The sequence below is a fragment of the Hyaena hyaena genome, unplaced genomic scaffold (genome assembly GCF_003009895.1).
Source record: "Hyaena hyaena isolate Hyena2069 unplaced genomic scaffold, ASM300989v1 scaffold_181, whole genome shotgun sequence".
NCBI lineage: Eukaryota > Metazoa > Chordata > Mammalia > Carnivora > Hyaenidae > Hyaena > Hyaena hyaena.
In genome coordinates this window covers 1,821,827-1,838,359 of record NW_024080813.1, presented here as the reverse complement: position 1 = coordinate 1,838,359, position 16,533 = coordinate 1,821,827, and the positions used below count along the sequence as shown (strand labels likewise).

Genomic DNA, 16,533 nt, shown 5'->3' with positions numbered 1-16,533 from the left:
AGACTCAAAGTGATGTGGTTCTTCAGAGTTGTTATAAGTGATCGAGAACAAACTACAAGAAGTGCCTACAAGAGAGCCCAGCACACAGCAGGTACTCAATACTGAATGAGACTAAAAGATCAATGAAGAACGTTGCACAATAGCAACTTTATTATGAAAGAAGAAAGAGTTAGCCAAATAAAAATTTTAAAGAGAATTGAGAGAGGACGAAAGAAAACTAAAAGACAGTAGTGTCACAAAGCAAATGAAAGACACAGTTTGAGAAATAAGAAGTAAAATAAGATAAAGACAAGAAACCCACGAAATTTTGTAATTGGGAAGTCAAAGGTGAATGAGCAAGGTCAGATTCTAAATAAAAGTCAAGCTGTACTAAATACAGGGAATTAATTAGAAATAAGGAAATGAAGATAGCAAGCATAAAACCTCTTGAAATAGTTTGTTGTTGCAAGAGCACTAGTTAGAGGAAGATTCAGGATTGACAAAGTGATAAATATGTTATTTCAAGACAGAAATTTGAATATGTTCATGTGGTAAATTAGAGTTCCAGTGCAGAAGAGAAGATCTGAGAGAGAAGTAAAGACCAACTTGATGGTATGCTATCCCAGAGGTGAAGGGCAAAGCAGCCCCAGAACAGAGACAGCAGGATCAGCCTCAGATGCAGGATAGTCCCCCTGGCCTCTAAGGAGAAGCATAAAAGAGTTAACCATGGCTGCAAACAAAGGGAAGTTTATAGTTATGGTGTGACTTTTGAGGCAATAAGTTCATGCTTATATTTTCTCTATGTAGTGGGTTGAAAGACTAGCTGCTAAATGTAAAAGAGGGCAAGTGAGAGTGAGATTTAATTAGAGTGGTGATCTGGGGGCGCCTGGGTGGCTCGGTCGGTTGGGCATCTGACTTTGGCTTACGTCATGATCTTGCAGTTTGTGAGTTCGAGTCCTGCGTCGGGCTCTGTGCTGGCAGCTCACAGCCTGGAGCCTGCTTCGGATTTTGTGTCTCCCTCTCTCTGCTCCTTCCTTGCTCATGCTCTGTCTCCCTTTTTCTCAAAAATAAATAAACTTAAAAAAAAAAAAAAAAAAAGAGTGGTGATCTAGGAAAACCATTGTGGGAAAAGAGAGAAGCCAGCAATGGACATAAGCAAAATGATTGCAGCATAGTTTCAATCTGCTCAGTTGTATGATTTTCTCCAGCTGTACTCAGAACAAACTTAACATTTCATGTATTTTTTAAAAATTTCCAATTACTCTCTGTATGTAAATGTCATATACTGTCACAATGTAATTAAACCCTAAAAATACTCGTGTGATCTTGATTCATAAAGAGTAAGATACTTGCTTATAAAGGAATATTAGAAAGTGCCTCAATGGCCTATGCCCTTCTTATCTTGTGTCTAGAGAGAAGAATGACCAAAGATTCATTTAACCTTGGGCCTGTGCCCCATATTGTAAAGTGTTTCTTATAGGAAAGCCATTCTGTACTCAAATTTATTCCAAATAAAAACAAGGAATATGCTTATTTTTAGAATTCCTTCATACAAAAATCCACTACCTTTTTCTTGACAAAGAGCTCTAAACAGAGGTCAAAGTACCTGACTGATATCTTACATAATAAGTTTTGTCATTATACATTATAGACTCAGAAGATGGATTTTTAGAAATCAAAGTGCTACCTGTTTCAAAAACACCTTTCTGAACACAGTAGGAGGCTATAATTTTGGAAATATCCTTATTCCTAATGAAGTTTACCTTGAACAGGAAAGTACACTGCCGAGATTTGATGAATGAAAGCACTTGAGCCTACATGATGATAGTAAGTGGTACTTAGTAGCTTTGAAACTCTGATTCATGTCTTCACATTAGCTGCTTAATTGCACTGACTGAATTTTTCATTAGCTGACCAAATACTTATTTTATTGGGTTTGGGAAAGTGTTATAATCATGTTTACAGTAAGAATTTTCTAAACATTTATTCCCTTACAGTGAACAAAGACTTAACTAAACTCCTTAATAGCTATGTTTTGTGTGAATACCCTGAGTCTTCTTTATATATTTTTCCATGAATTGTTAAGAAAATAAAATGGTTCCCAGTACTAGTCAGAAAACCAGAGAGAATTTCTCACAGAAAATTATTAGTTCTAGAAACCAAAATTGAAGTGTCTGGCTTACCAGAACTTGGACAATTTGTAGCTTTGTAATTCTTATGGAATTTTGTAACTCTTAAGGAATCAGGAGGAAATCAGCTTTTCTGCTTGTATAAACGAATATATCCCGCAAAGTTAAAAAATGGTTACATGTTGGCTAATTTGGGCAAACACTTCAGATACTACCTAAAGAAGAAAACTTTAGTTCAGCTTTAACTCTCAAATTCAATGTTTTAAAAATGTCATAGTATGCTCAAATCAATATAATGGGCTCCCATATAATGTAAATCTACTGAAATGTCTGCCAATGTGTTACAGTGAATATATATAAAACCCAAACATTTAATTAGCTATAATACATGAATGCACAAGTGAGGGTGAATTCTTCCAAGAGGATGGTAAATCACTTAACATACATTAGAAATATTAAGGGATTGAATATAGTAAAGTATGTCTACGGAATAATTCTGTATTTCTACATAAAATTATATAAAACAATCAAGACCATGAAATGTCAAACATTAAAGTAATGTAGCAATTATGTAATAAAGATGTTTAACATTCCTGCATTATAATAGAACAGGAAGCAGAAAATTTAAGGATATGTTTTTCTCAGAAAAATACACCATGCTCTTAATTTGCATATAGTCTTTTAAATAACAAAAAGCAATAATACACTAAAGTCAGACAAATATATCTACAGCCCATCTCTTTGATCCTATTGTGTTTTCCTCTAAGAGGATAATACTTTCAAGTGGTTGAGAGAGTGTCTTTGGGTCTTGTGTCAAGAAAATAGAAATTTACACAAGTACAAAGAAAAACAGAAAATTACGAATGATGTCTAAGATACAGAAAACTACACAGCATTTAAACCAGTTTATGCTTTAATACTCTAGGTAACTAGCAATATTTAAACTCAGATTTGATTATAAAAGACTAAAAGAAGTTTAGTGATGTGAGTTTTCCCTTAGTTTGCTTCCTTTTCTTTCTTTGCTCAAGGGCAAGCATTTTAGTCTGCAGTGATCCAAAAAATATGCATGTTCTGCAGTAACCATAATTTGCTGACAAAATACGTGGAACAGAGAATAGATTCACAGAGCTCCCAGTTTACTTATTTCTACTTGATGGTTTTTGATGATTCATATTACAATGACAAAAGAAAATTAGCCACTGATCAGGTTCCACATCAACAGATTATACAATTAGATTAACTTTGCAAAAATACTTTCATGTTCAATTTCTTCTTTAATCTTCATAAGAACCCAGTGAAGGACAAGAGGGGAGGAAAGGAGAGTATCTTCAATTTATAAAAAGAAGTCAAGGCTCAGAGAAGTTTCCATTTGCCCAAGATAACAGATACCACCCTACTAAGAGAGGGTAACAGAAACCAGATGAAGACTATCCAGAAAGTGATTACAAATTGGTAGTCAAAGATATATATATATATATATATGAATTTAAAAAGTGAATGAGAGGCCAGGACATGAGCAAAATGGTAGAGAAAGCAGTTCCAAACTTCCATCCCTCCACAAAACATCGAAAAAAAGCAAAAACTGTCAGAACCAACTCTGTCAGAACTCTGGAAAGGGGCTAAAGGTTTACAACAACTGAGGGAATGCTGAGTCAAGAAAAAGGCAACCTAAAAGCAGTAGGAAAGCTTTGTGGCACGTTTCCTTGCCTGTGCCCGTGCCCCATATCCTCCCCTGCTCAGCAGCCCACCTCCCAGTGTAGGGCCATGGTTCCTGTTGCAGAGCAGACATTATAAGCAAATTACTGTGTCTGTCTGTTCTGTCCTGTCTGGGAGATACCTGAAGGACCAACACAAGGCACTCGTCTCTATTTGAGGGAAAAGATTACAGCTGAGACATATGATAGCCTAGGAGGAAAGTTAAGGACAGACCATGCATGCATACTTTTTAATGCACATGCAGCACTCTCAGGATAGAGCATGTGTTATGCCGTAGCATATGTTAGTCCCAGTACATTTTAGAAAACTGAAATCATACAAAGCATTCTCTCTGACCACATATGGAATGAAGCTAGAAATCAATAAAAGGAAAGTAGAATATACATGAATATGTGGAAACTAAACAATATACACTTAAGCAATGGGTCGAAAAAGATATCAAAAGGGAAATTAGAAAATATTTATTGATGAGAGAAAATGAAAAAACAAGACACAAAACTTCTAGGACACAGCTGATGTAGAGCTGCTTTTAGACAACAGGCTTGAGCAATAGAAACCTGAGCAAGGCCTACAGGGATCACCACTTAGCTGAGGGCATAGAGGCTCATTAAGCAACCCTCCTCAAAATAGCCATAGGCTCTAACTGACCCATCACAATCAGGCACGGTTCCTAAGATTACAAAAAAGGGAAATTTCCATGCATCCCCTTGCTCCTTTACTCGTCTCAGTAACTGTGGCCCCTCACCACCGCCTCCTCCAAGATGGTCTCTCCTTTGCTGTCCTGCCTGCTACTCCCTAGTAGTGTATTCAATAAACGTTTATCTCTCATGTTCTGCCTTGGTGAACTGTTTCACTGCCCCTGCCACCAGGCACCCCTATCCAGTTGCTACTCCCCCCTCCAATTGCGACCACCCCCCAAAGAGAAGACAGTACCTAAGGGAAATTTATAACATTACAAAAAAAAAAAGATCTTAAATTAATAACCTAATGTTATACCTCAAGGAATTAGAAGAAGAACAAACTAAACCCAAAGCTGGCAAAATTAAGGATAATAATGACTAAACACTTATAAATGAAACACAGAACAATTACCAAAGAAAGAATCAATAAAAACAACTTTAAAAAACTTAGCAAAATTGAGAAATTTTTAATCAGATTGACAAAAAAAAAAGATGCAATTAACTAAAAACTATCAACAATTATATGCCAATAAACTGGATAGCCTAGATGATATGGAAAATTCCTAGAAACACACAAAATAAGAGTGTAATGCATTTATTTGCTTTGGATAGTTTTATATCTCTGACACAAATGTTTAGGAATAAAAAGATAAAATAAATGAAAACTCCTCTCCTCCTCACCACCCCTACCACCCAATGTAATTGATCCTTATGAGAGAATAGGAAAAACAAAAACAAATATCTGGAAGATCAGCCAGAGGTGACATTCTAATTCTGCAGCCTATAGGCTATAGGGCTTAAAGCAAATGGCTTTGTAGCTGCTTCCCCACCTTTAAAATGGATTTAATGGTAATTAAACTGGTCCTGCTTATTTCCCAGGATTAGAGTTAAGAATCAAATGAGAGGATGTGCTTTGAAGCTGTAAAGTGCTCTGAAATTATATAACAGTGTTACTATTAATGAAAGCACATTTACTCAGTCAATTTTCACTTACAGTAAAACCTTGGTTTGAGAGCATAATTTGTTCCCGAAACATGCTTATAATCCAAAGCACTTGTATATCAATAAGACATAATGGAAATTCAGATGATTCGTTCCACACCCAAAAATATCCATATAAAAATGAATACAATACTGTAACATAATACAAAAATAATAAAGAAAATACAAAATTATAAAGAAAAAAATTAACCTGCACTTGCCTTTGAAAACCTTCATGGCTGGCGTGAGAGGAGAGTTATTGTATAGGATGACTTCCAGTATCACTAATGGAATCACTGTTATCTATCAGCTCTAACGAATCTTTTTCTTTTTGTTCAACTTTAACAAGGAAACTATCCAATGACACTAGTTTTTGCCTCTTTTTGAGGATTCTGAGGAAATGTGACATTGCATTGATGAGCACCCACAATCCCCCAGCGAGAGAGAGAGAGAGAGAGAGAGAGAGAGAGAATATCACTATTGGCTCAGTGTGATCATGTGACATTTGAGGGTCACATAATACTTGTATTGCAAGGCACTGCTCATTTATCAAGTTAAAATTTATTAGAAATGTTTGCTCGTCTTGTGGAATACTCGCAGAACAAGTTACTCGCAATCCAAGGTCTTACTGTACTTCCAGTAGCAATTTGTAAAGTGGCTCACGGATCTACAGCAGTTAAACTTGAAAGGTGAATTCTATGTTCAACATCCATCAGAAGTATCACATGTGTTGATTAAAAAACATGCATGTTCTTATTCCATTAACATAAATTTATGGAAAGTCAAAAAGCAGTGCCTGAAACTCTCCAAATCAATAGAACATGCAACACTTCATCTCGCGGTTGTGGGTTCAGGACAGCATTGGGTGTACAGATTACTTAAAAATAAAATCTTAAAAAAATTTTTTGGAAAGTCAAATGACAAAATAAGAGACAAGCAGCAGGTTAACATCGTATCTGTCAATAAATAAATAATTTAATATCCACTGTAATCAAGTGTCTTACAACTGAATTCTATTGAGAAAAGCATGTATCAATCAGGATAGGCTCAGCTGTGCAGTAATAATGAATAATCCCTAAATTTCAGTGGCTTAATCTAACAGAGGCTTACTGCTTGCTAACACTATCTGTCTAATGTAGGTCACAAAGGCAAGTGCCACTCAACATTATCATTTAGGGACCCAGTCTGGTGGAGACCCTACCTCAATTGCTTCCAAGATTACTAAACCAGGAGGAAGAGAATACAGAGAATCTTACACAGCCATGAAAGCTTTTGCTATTTAACTCTTACTTCACTGGCAATAACAACTTATGTGGACTACTTCAAAGGGGAGAGGGAAAAGGAATTCCTATGTGTCCAAACAAAGTATTCATAATTTGACTTCTGGCTAGCACAGATATCAAATAGTAATTCATTAAACAACAACAACAACAACAACAACAAGGGCATCTGGGTGGCTCAGTTACTTGAACATCCAACTCTTTTGATTTTGGCTCAAGTCAGTTGTGGGATCAAACCCTCCATCAAGCTCCACACTATGTGTGGAGCTTAAGATTCTCTCCCTCTGCCCCCCTCATCTGCCCGTACTCTCTCTCTCAATAAAAAAACCGAAAACATACTTCTGATATATTTTTCCCTATATAAGAGATTAAAACAATGATATGCCCTTCTGAATTATTATTTCAATTTAAAACATATTTATTTGCCATTTAGTTTTCTGTTGCATCTTTTTATTTTCCAGGAAATGAATTTTTATTAGTATCTCTACAAAAGGCTTAAAACATATTACTAAAATAAAATCTATTTGACTTCTTTGCAGGTAGTACTTCAAGAGAACATTTGGATGGCTAAAATCAACAACACAAGATTTTTGTTGATTTTTGTTGGCAAGGATGTGGGGAAAGGAGGACACTCTTGTACTTTTGGTGGGAATGCAAATTGGTGAAGCCACTCTAGAAAACAGTATGGAGTTTCCTCAAAAAGTTAGAACTACCCTATGATCTAACAATTCTACTATTAGGTATTTACCCAAAGAATATAAAAATACTAATTCAAAGGGATATATGCGCCCCTATGTTTCTAGTAGCATGATCTACAATAGCTAAATTATAGAAACAGCCCAAGTAAGTGTCCACTGACTGATGAATGGATAAAGAAGATGTGGTGTATATATACAATAGAATATTACTCAACCATAAAAAAAGAATGAATGAAAGCCTGCCATGTGCAACAATGTGGATGGAGCTAAAGAGTTTTGTGCTAAGTGAAGTAAATCAGAGAAAGACAATTTCCATATGACTTCACTCTGATGCAGAATGTAAGAAACAAATGATCACAGGGGGAGAAAAGAGAGAGGCAAACCAAGAAACAGACTCTTAACTACAGAGAATAAACTAATGGTTACCAAAGGGGAGGTAGGTGGGAGGATGGATTAAGTAATGGGGTTAAGGAGTGCACTTGTGATGAGCACTGAATGATATGTGGAAGTGTTGATCACTATATGGTAATATATTGTAGACCTGAAACAAATATTAACCTAATATTTAAATATTACTAATATTTAAAACTAGAATTTAAATAAAAACTTTTTTAACAAAGAAGACTACATTTGGAGAAAGCATTTACCAAACTTATGAAATTATTTTGAGCCTTTACAATATTCAATATAGGGTAGGAAGAGAGTATAGTTACTTAAGTGAAGGTCACTGTTTACAAAAGTGCCAAATTTACCATTTGGAATAGTAAGAACCAAAAGAGTCAACGAGCTCAGTCCTTGGAATTTATGACCTGAAATCACAGGCTTCTCATTTAACGCATCCTGGGGTAATTAGGCTATTACATTTGCAGTTAAAAATTACTAACAAAAACTTATTCACAGCATCTCATTTATAACCACATTCTACACTATAAAAATCTTGAAAACTTAATTATCTGTAATATAAATAACAAAGTAGAAAGATAAATGTTGGATACTGATAATCAGGATTATAAATTTCAGGAACAAGTGAAAACTAGAATATATGGGATTGTGAAAAACTAATGAATATTTAGAGCTCTATAAGAGCAATGACAGAGTTTCAGTTGGGATTATCATGTGGGTAAAAGCACCAAAGTTTACCCATGACCCTGATTCCTATATGCATGGAATATTTACTAATAAGGAAGGTAAAGAGATGCCTTGCTGCTGCCATGGACCCTGTCTGCAGAAAACCTCCTCACCAGTGCCTCCCATCAGCTTTATGAAAAGAACTAAGGTTCTCTCCTGTGTGCTCCTTCAGTAATATGACAAATATCTTTCAATATTAAAATGAGAAGAATAAACAGATGATAAATATTTGGTTTATTATTTTTCTATTTAAGGATAATGAAGGATAGCATGTACAGTAAACCTTGGATTGTGTGTAACTTGTTCGGCAAGTGTTCCGCAAGACGAGCAACCATTTCAAAAAAAATCTTAACTTGATAAACAAGCAATGTCTTGCAATAACGAGTAGTACATGATGCCAAATGTCACATGATCACAAGTGAGGCAATGGTTCTTCTCTCTCTCACTGCAAGATGGTGGGTGACCATCTCCCATGCCTGATGCTCATTCTCAGGCCACAGTGTTTGGCAGAAATCAGTGATTTTTTCAGAACGTTGGAAGGTGTCCACAACTGGCACTAGTGTTTTTTTGGTCACTTCAAAGCACCTATGGACAGCCCTTTGCTTTTCCATACAAGAGTAAGCTTACAAATGCTTTTTTTCATTCTAGGTGAGGTTGCCTGCAGATATAGACCCTTTCCTCTGCTGTCTTACTGCCAGTTATATTAAATACAGTATATGACAAGAGTTTATTAATACTATACTATAGTCAACATCCATGTGAGCATATACAATAGCCCCCAGGCAGAAAAAGATTCCACTGAGCCAACAGATAGGAGTGATTCCATTAGTGATAGTGAAAGGGCCTACAACAATAACCCTCCTCTCACACCAGCCACAAAGGTTTTCAAAGGTAAGTGCAGGTTAATTTATTTTTCTTTATATTTTGTATTTTCCTTATTATTTTGTATTATATTACAGTATTGTATTCATTTTTATGTGGTTATTTTTGGGTTGTGGAATGAATCATCTGAGTTTCCATTATTTCTTATGGGAAATTTACTTTGATATACAAGTGCTGTGGATTATAAGTATGTTTCTGGAATGAATTATGCTTGCAAACCAAGGTTTTACTGTACTTATGTTTTATGATACTATGAACAGTGAAATTTTATCTACCTTAAAAACTTCATTTCAGTTATGACTTTGGTATGTTTTTCCCTTGTTATTACATATACGTTTTTTAAAGTATGTTTTAAATTTAATTTTTTTAAAGTTTTATTTAAGTAATCTCTACTCCTAATGTGGGGCTTGAACTACAACCTCAAGATTAAGAGTCACAAGGCTCCCAACCGAGCTAACCAGGTGACTCTTAAATTTTAATTTGTAGGGCCACACGGGTAGCTCAGTTGGTTAGGTGTCTTACCCATGATCCTGGCTCAGGTCATGATCTCACGTTTCATGAGATCAAGCCCTGAGGTGGGCTACACATTGACAGCTTGAAGCCTGCTTGAGATTCTCTTTTGCTTTCTCTCTCCCCCTCCCCTGCTTGTTCACATGCAGTCCTTTTCTTTCTTTCTCTCAAAATAAATAAACATTAAAAAATTTAATTTCTAAAATAAATTGTAATGGACATAAAATGGTGATCTCCGATACTGTAAACTTTTGCCTACTATCTTATTCATAAAAATGAGCTGATTTTTAAAAAAATTCTATCTAATATAAGCATAAATACAAGGAAATTGCTCCATCTCATCAAAATAAAAAGCTTCTACAGCATGCCTGATGGCTCAGTCAGTTAAGTATCCGACTATGGCTCAGGTCATGACCTCACAGCTCATGAGTTCAAGCCCTGTAACAGGCTCCATGCTGACAGCTCAGAACCTGGAGCCTGCTTTGGATTCCGTGTCTCCTTCTCTCTGCCCCTCCCCCACTCACACATGTGTACTCTCCCCCCGCCCCCCCAAAATATGGTCCAACTTCAGCTCAGGTCATGATTTCACGGTTCATGGGTTTGAGCCCCGCGATGGGCTCTGTGCTGACAGCTAGCTCAGAGCCTGGAGCCTGCTTCACATTCTGTGTCTCCCTCTCTCTCTGACCCTCCTCTGCTCATGCTGTCTCTATCTCTCTCTCAAAAATAAATAAAATATTTTTAAAAATTTAAAAAAAATACTCATTAATGATGTGTAGATATACAATGGAATATTACTCAGCAATGAAAAAGAATGAAATCTTGCAACATGCAACAACATAGATGGAACTCAAATGTATTATGCTAAGTGAAATAAGTCAAAGAAAAATAAATATCATATGATTTGACTCATATGTGGAATTTAAGAACCCAACAGATGAACACAGGGGAAGGGATGGAAAAATAAGATAAAAACAGAGAAGGAAGCAAACCGTAAGAGACTCTTAAATACAGAGAACAAACAGGGCTACTGGAAGGGTGCTAGGTGAGGGGATATACTAAATGGGCATTGAGGAGGGCACCTGTCGGGATGAGCACTGAGTGTTATATATAAATGCTGAATCACTGAATTCTACTCCTGAAACCATAACTATATGTTAACTAACTTTATTTTAAATAAAAAAATTTTAAAAAGAAATCCAAACCATAGAATCTTAAGCATCCAAAGTCAAGCAAAAAAAATAAAAATAAATAATTTTAATATTTTGACAGCTGTCACAGATTGTCTTATGCAGTGCAGGTAGAAAAACAAATGCCAGGACTGCAGGACTACTATCTGAATAGCAGTATTTTAAATAAGACTAAAAAAGTCCAGTTTGGGGGGTGGGGGGAAAGGCGAGGAATTACACCACAGTTCCACTTCCCAACATTCTACAACTGATTAGGTCAACATCTATCTGATTTTGTTACTGAGGATAAAGCTTATATATCCTCCACAAGTTAGAGCATTTTGCTTCTGGTCACTGCTTGAGAACAAGATAGAAAATGTCCAGAATAACCAGTTTCCCTATACTGTTACTAGTGGATTAATAAGCAGCAATTGTTGAATGAAGACAGATATAACATTTTGGCTGAACTCTTTAAGAAAGGCAATTTAATAACAATCATTTCAATCACACAAATCACTCCAATTATGAGTCTGTTCTAAAAGTGTTTTCATCAGCTTAAAAAGTTTTTAGCAGAATGTGGAAAAATTTGAACCACTGCCTACCTTTAAATATAGAAGAAGCTTTCATTTGTTGACTTTTTAAAACTTTTTTTTTTTTTTTAAGTTTATTTACTTGAAAGGGACAGAGGCAGTGTGAGTGGGGCAGTGGCAGAGAGAAAGGGGGAGCAAGAGAATCCCAAGTAGGTTCCACACTGTCAACACAGAGCCAGATGCGGAGCTCAAACTCATGAAACCGTGAGATCATAACCTGAGCCGAAACCCGAGAGTCGGATGCTTAACCAACTGAGCCATCCAGGTGCCTCTCATTTATTGACTTTTAAAAATACGATGCTGTAGGCGCACATGTACCCCAATGTTCCTAGCAGCACTTTCAATAGCCAAAACATGGAAAGAACCTAAGTGTCCATCAGCTGATGAATGGATCAAGGAGATGTGGTATATTTCTACAGTGGAATACTACATGGCAATGAGAAAGAATGCAACCTGGCCATTTGTAGCAACATGGATGGAACTTGAGGGTGTTATGCTGAGCGAAATAAATCAGGGAGAGAAGGACAAATACCGTATGTTTGCCCATATAGGTGGATTAGGAGGAACTTAATGGAGGACCATGGAGGAGGAGAGGGGAGAAAATAGTTAGGGAGAGGGAAGGAGGCAAACCATGAGAGATTTGAATGCTGAGAACAAACTGAAGGCTGATGGGGATGGGGGTGAGGGGAAGGGGGGTGATGGGCATGGAGGAGGGCATTTGTTGGGATGAGCACTGGGTGTTATATGGAAACGAATTTGACAATAAACTATTTAAGAAAAAAAATACGATGCTGTTTTTCAAACTCAAATAAGTGAGCAATTAAATAATATACTGCTTTTATACCTTATCAGAATGTTTTAACAATGGAAATCTTTAAAAAAAATTTTTTTTAATTTACTTATTTTTGAGAGAGAGAGAGACAGCGCATGAGTGGGGGAGGGCAGAGAGAGAGGAAGACACAGCATCTGAGGCAGGCTCCAGGCTCTGGGCTGTCAGCATAGTGCCCAATGTGGGGCTCGAACCCAGGAACCACGAGATCATGATCTGAGCTGGAAGTTGGATACCTAACCGACTGAGCTACCCAGACACCCCAACAATGGAAATTTTTAAGAAAAACAAAGTTTTGCTTCATCATTCTAGCTACAAAAAAAGTAACTTTACATTTCAAACTATTTTATTGGGAGTATCCTGGTCAGTTGCATTACCCATTAATACAGTTTCCCAAATCACAGAAACTAAGCGATCAAGGGAAAAGGGACCAGACAAATATTTTTAGGTGAGGTATAAATTAGTTATACAACTGAAAAAAGTTTTGACTTCTTAAATTCAACATTGTTTATTATTTAAACATCACATAAAACAGTCACACCAAATAATACATACTCTTAAAAATTTTTTTTATGTTTTATTTATTTTTGAGAGAGAGAGAGACTGACAGACAGACAGACAGACAGACAACATGATCAGGGGAAAGTCAGAGAGAGAGGGAAACAAAGAATCCAAAGACAAGGTCCAGGCTCTGAGCTAGCTGTCAGGACAGAGCGTGCCGTGAGGCTTGAACCCACAAACCATGACCTGAGCTGAAGCCAGACGCTCAACCAACTGAGCCACCCAGGTGCCCCTAATACATACTATAAAATCTAGAAATAAAACAAGATTTCTATGTACTACGAAACTAACAGGAATACTGTAAAATTATCAGTGCTTAACAAAGACATTTCCTGGAAACCTTTAAAGAAATAATTCAAATATTAACACTAGGTGGCAGAGGTAATATTATGCTCTTAATAATACATAGAGTTTAAATTATTCAACAGAAGCAATAAATTAAAAATCCAAAACTCACATTAAATAGATTTTTGAAAAATTGAGCTTCTCAGACTGTCTATTTTAATTTTGACCCCTTTTCACATTCTGTAATGTTGAAGAGACTTGGGAGAAAGAATAAGGAAGAATTCAATTTAAGGGCATCCTTTTAGATATCTTATCAGAAATCTATCTAGTTGCTGAATTCAGATAAATAACTAAGAAATCTTGAAGGTAAACCTTCTCCTTTACCAGTAACTTTCAAATCTAATACTGCATTCTATACAGTTTGAAAATAGCAACATCTGTGAGGGCCAAAAACCTATGATATGGAACATGCTGCTGTCTCATTTCTCTTCCTACTCTAATTTGTACTCTTATTCCTGGCATTTCTTCATCATTTGTCATTTTCTCTTTTCATGCTATTCTGTTTTGATACCTACTTTTGACCACCTAATAACATCTGTTGGGTTTAAAAGAGAAAACAAAAAGTAATCAAAATGCACAGAGTTGTAAACAACATAAAAAATAGCATTTAGGAGTTTACCTAAAGCATTTAACCAAACACTTTCCTTTGAAAGAAAATGACTATCTAACTGCAGTGGGTACAGCGGTAACATTGGACAGTGGTGACGGTGGTGGTGGTGGTGGTGAAAATAGCAAGAATAGTTATCATTTCTTAAGGGCTTACTATATGCTCCATATTGTGCTAAGCCCCTTAACAGTCTTATCTCATTGGCTCCATACAACAGCCTACAAGTAAGTTACTATATTCCTCATTTTAGATTTGAGGAAACAGAGTCTTAAGGAGATTATGACACTTGTAAAATGTCCTATAACTAATACATGATACAGTAAGGTTTAGAGCCTACTAACCATGGCAACTCCACTGCCTCCCCCAAATCTTTGCCTTAATTTTCTTAACCTTTAAAAATACAAAAACAAAAATAAATAAATAAACACAAAAATGTACTAATGTACAGAAAATTCTACTTTACTAGGATTTCTTTCAGCGAAAGCACTATCTGTATTTGTTTGTAATCTTTATTGGCTTAAAAAGAAACCCTTGATAAATCAGAAAAAAGGTAAAACACCATGTCCTATCCAAGAGCACTTAAATGTGGGAGAAAGAGTCTCCCGTGAGGAAATTACTTTAGGTAACAGAAAGAGAAGAAAGCAAAAGAGAGAAAAGATGTAAATCCAACCTAGTGACGCAAGATTATAGTTCCAAGTAGGGGATCTAATCCCTCATTTTTAGCCCTTAAATCTTCAAGAAAATGTGAGAAGACTTTTTGGGGAATCCATAGACGTGACAAACTTTTATATTCAAGATACCATAGGGCAGGACAGAGCTTCTTAAAGGAATATCTCAGTACAGAGCTAGAGCAGGGAGGTAAACAAGCAACAAACTTAGAAGAAGGGTTTGCAGACTGTTAAAAGCTACTGGATTGCTGAGAACCATGTTTTAGTTGTGATTCTGCTTTTTATTAAAATAGCAAAGGAAGGAAATATCATTTCCTCCTCTGACAACTCAAACTGTCATTATATAAATAAGTGAAGAACTGACAATCATATATACCCCCTCACCTTTTTCCTTCACATTGTTCCTTAAGTTATTTTTTCAGGGCTATCATAATTACTTCATTTCATTTGAATTCCTTTTCTCTTAACTGAAGAAATATTTTTCTAATGTTTATTTTTGAGAGACAGAGAGAGAGAGAGAGAGAAAGAGAGAACACGCATGCGTGCAAGTGGCAGAAGGGCACAGAGAGAGGGAGACACAGAATCCGAAGCAGGCTCCAGGCTCTGAGCTGTCAGCACAGAGACCACTGCAGGGCTCAAACCCACAAACTGTGAAATCACGTCCCGTGCCAAAGTCAGATATTTAACTGACTGAGCCACCCAGGCACCCCTAATAGTTAACTTCTTAGAATTAATGTTCTAAAGGAGTAAATTAAAATGTATCTAGCATTTACAGAATAATGAAAAGGGGCACCTGGGTTGCTCAGTCAGTTAAGCATCTGACTTCGGCTAAGGTCATGATCTCATGGTCCATGGTTCGCGCCCCACGTCAGGCTCTGTGCTGACACCTCAGAGCCTGCAGCCTGCTTCGGATTCTGTGTGTGTCTGTGTCTCTCTGCCCCTTCCCTCATTCGCACTTGTGCATACGTGCAGTCTCTCTCTCTCTCTCAAAAATAAAATTAAAAAAATTTTAAAGAAGAATGAAAAGTAAAAAATAAATAGCTGAAATACTTGTACACTCTACCATGGCATCTCCTCAAACCATATTAATCATTATTCAACCATATATCTATGGAGGGGGGGAGAAACCTTCAAATTTTCTAAAAATGGTAACTTTTTCTTAAAAATGAAATGAAATGGTGTGCTAAGTGGAATTACAATTCTGGGGTGCAAGCCAATTTATGATGAACCAACACTGAACACTATGGTATAATTTATGGTTCCTGTAGCTTTGCAACAAAAAAGAGAAACTAAATATTCTCTTGAAAAGTACTCTTTTATAAAAAAAAAAATGAAACACATTTTAAGAAATATGAATGAATAAGAAACTAATTTGTCAGCCTAATTTTAGGCTACACTTAAAAAAAAAATGTAATAGGACTCTAATAAAACTTGTTTGAAAGAAGTCATTTCCTGTTAAGTAATAATACATTCCTGATGTCACTGGGTGGCAAAGCATTAGTACTAAAAGAAAGTGTCTGCATGCTTTTGGTAAGAAAACCTCATTTTTCCCATGTGCAACTGGAACCAATATCATGCCAATCTGAAAATACCTTTCATAAGGCTACAAAGCAGGAAGGAAAATGAATAATGCAGTTGGGTCCATAAAATGGGAAAAGATTCTCTATCATTTCTTTTTCTATTTGATATCACTTACCAAATAACTTATGGAAAATAAAACTAGAACTAAAAATGAATAGCAATTCCATTTGCGACAACATGTATAGACCTAGAGGGTATTATGC

The 16,533-nt window shown here is 36.2% G+C and overlaps 1 protein-coding gene across 1 annotated transcript in view; it reads right to left on the bottom strand.

Annotated features, from left to right (window-relative positions):
* The window catches only part of MNAT1 (MNAT1 component of CDK activating kinase), a 220,522-nt gene that overhangs the window by 18,546 nt on the left and 185,443 nt on the right, over positions 1-16,533 (bottom strand). The gene's annotated exons all lie outside the window — the stretch shown is intronic.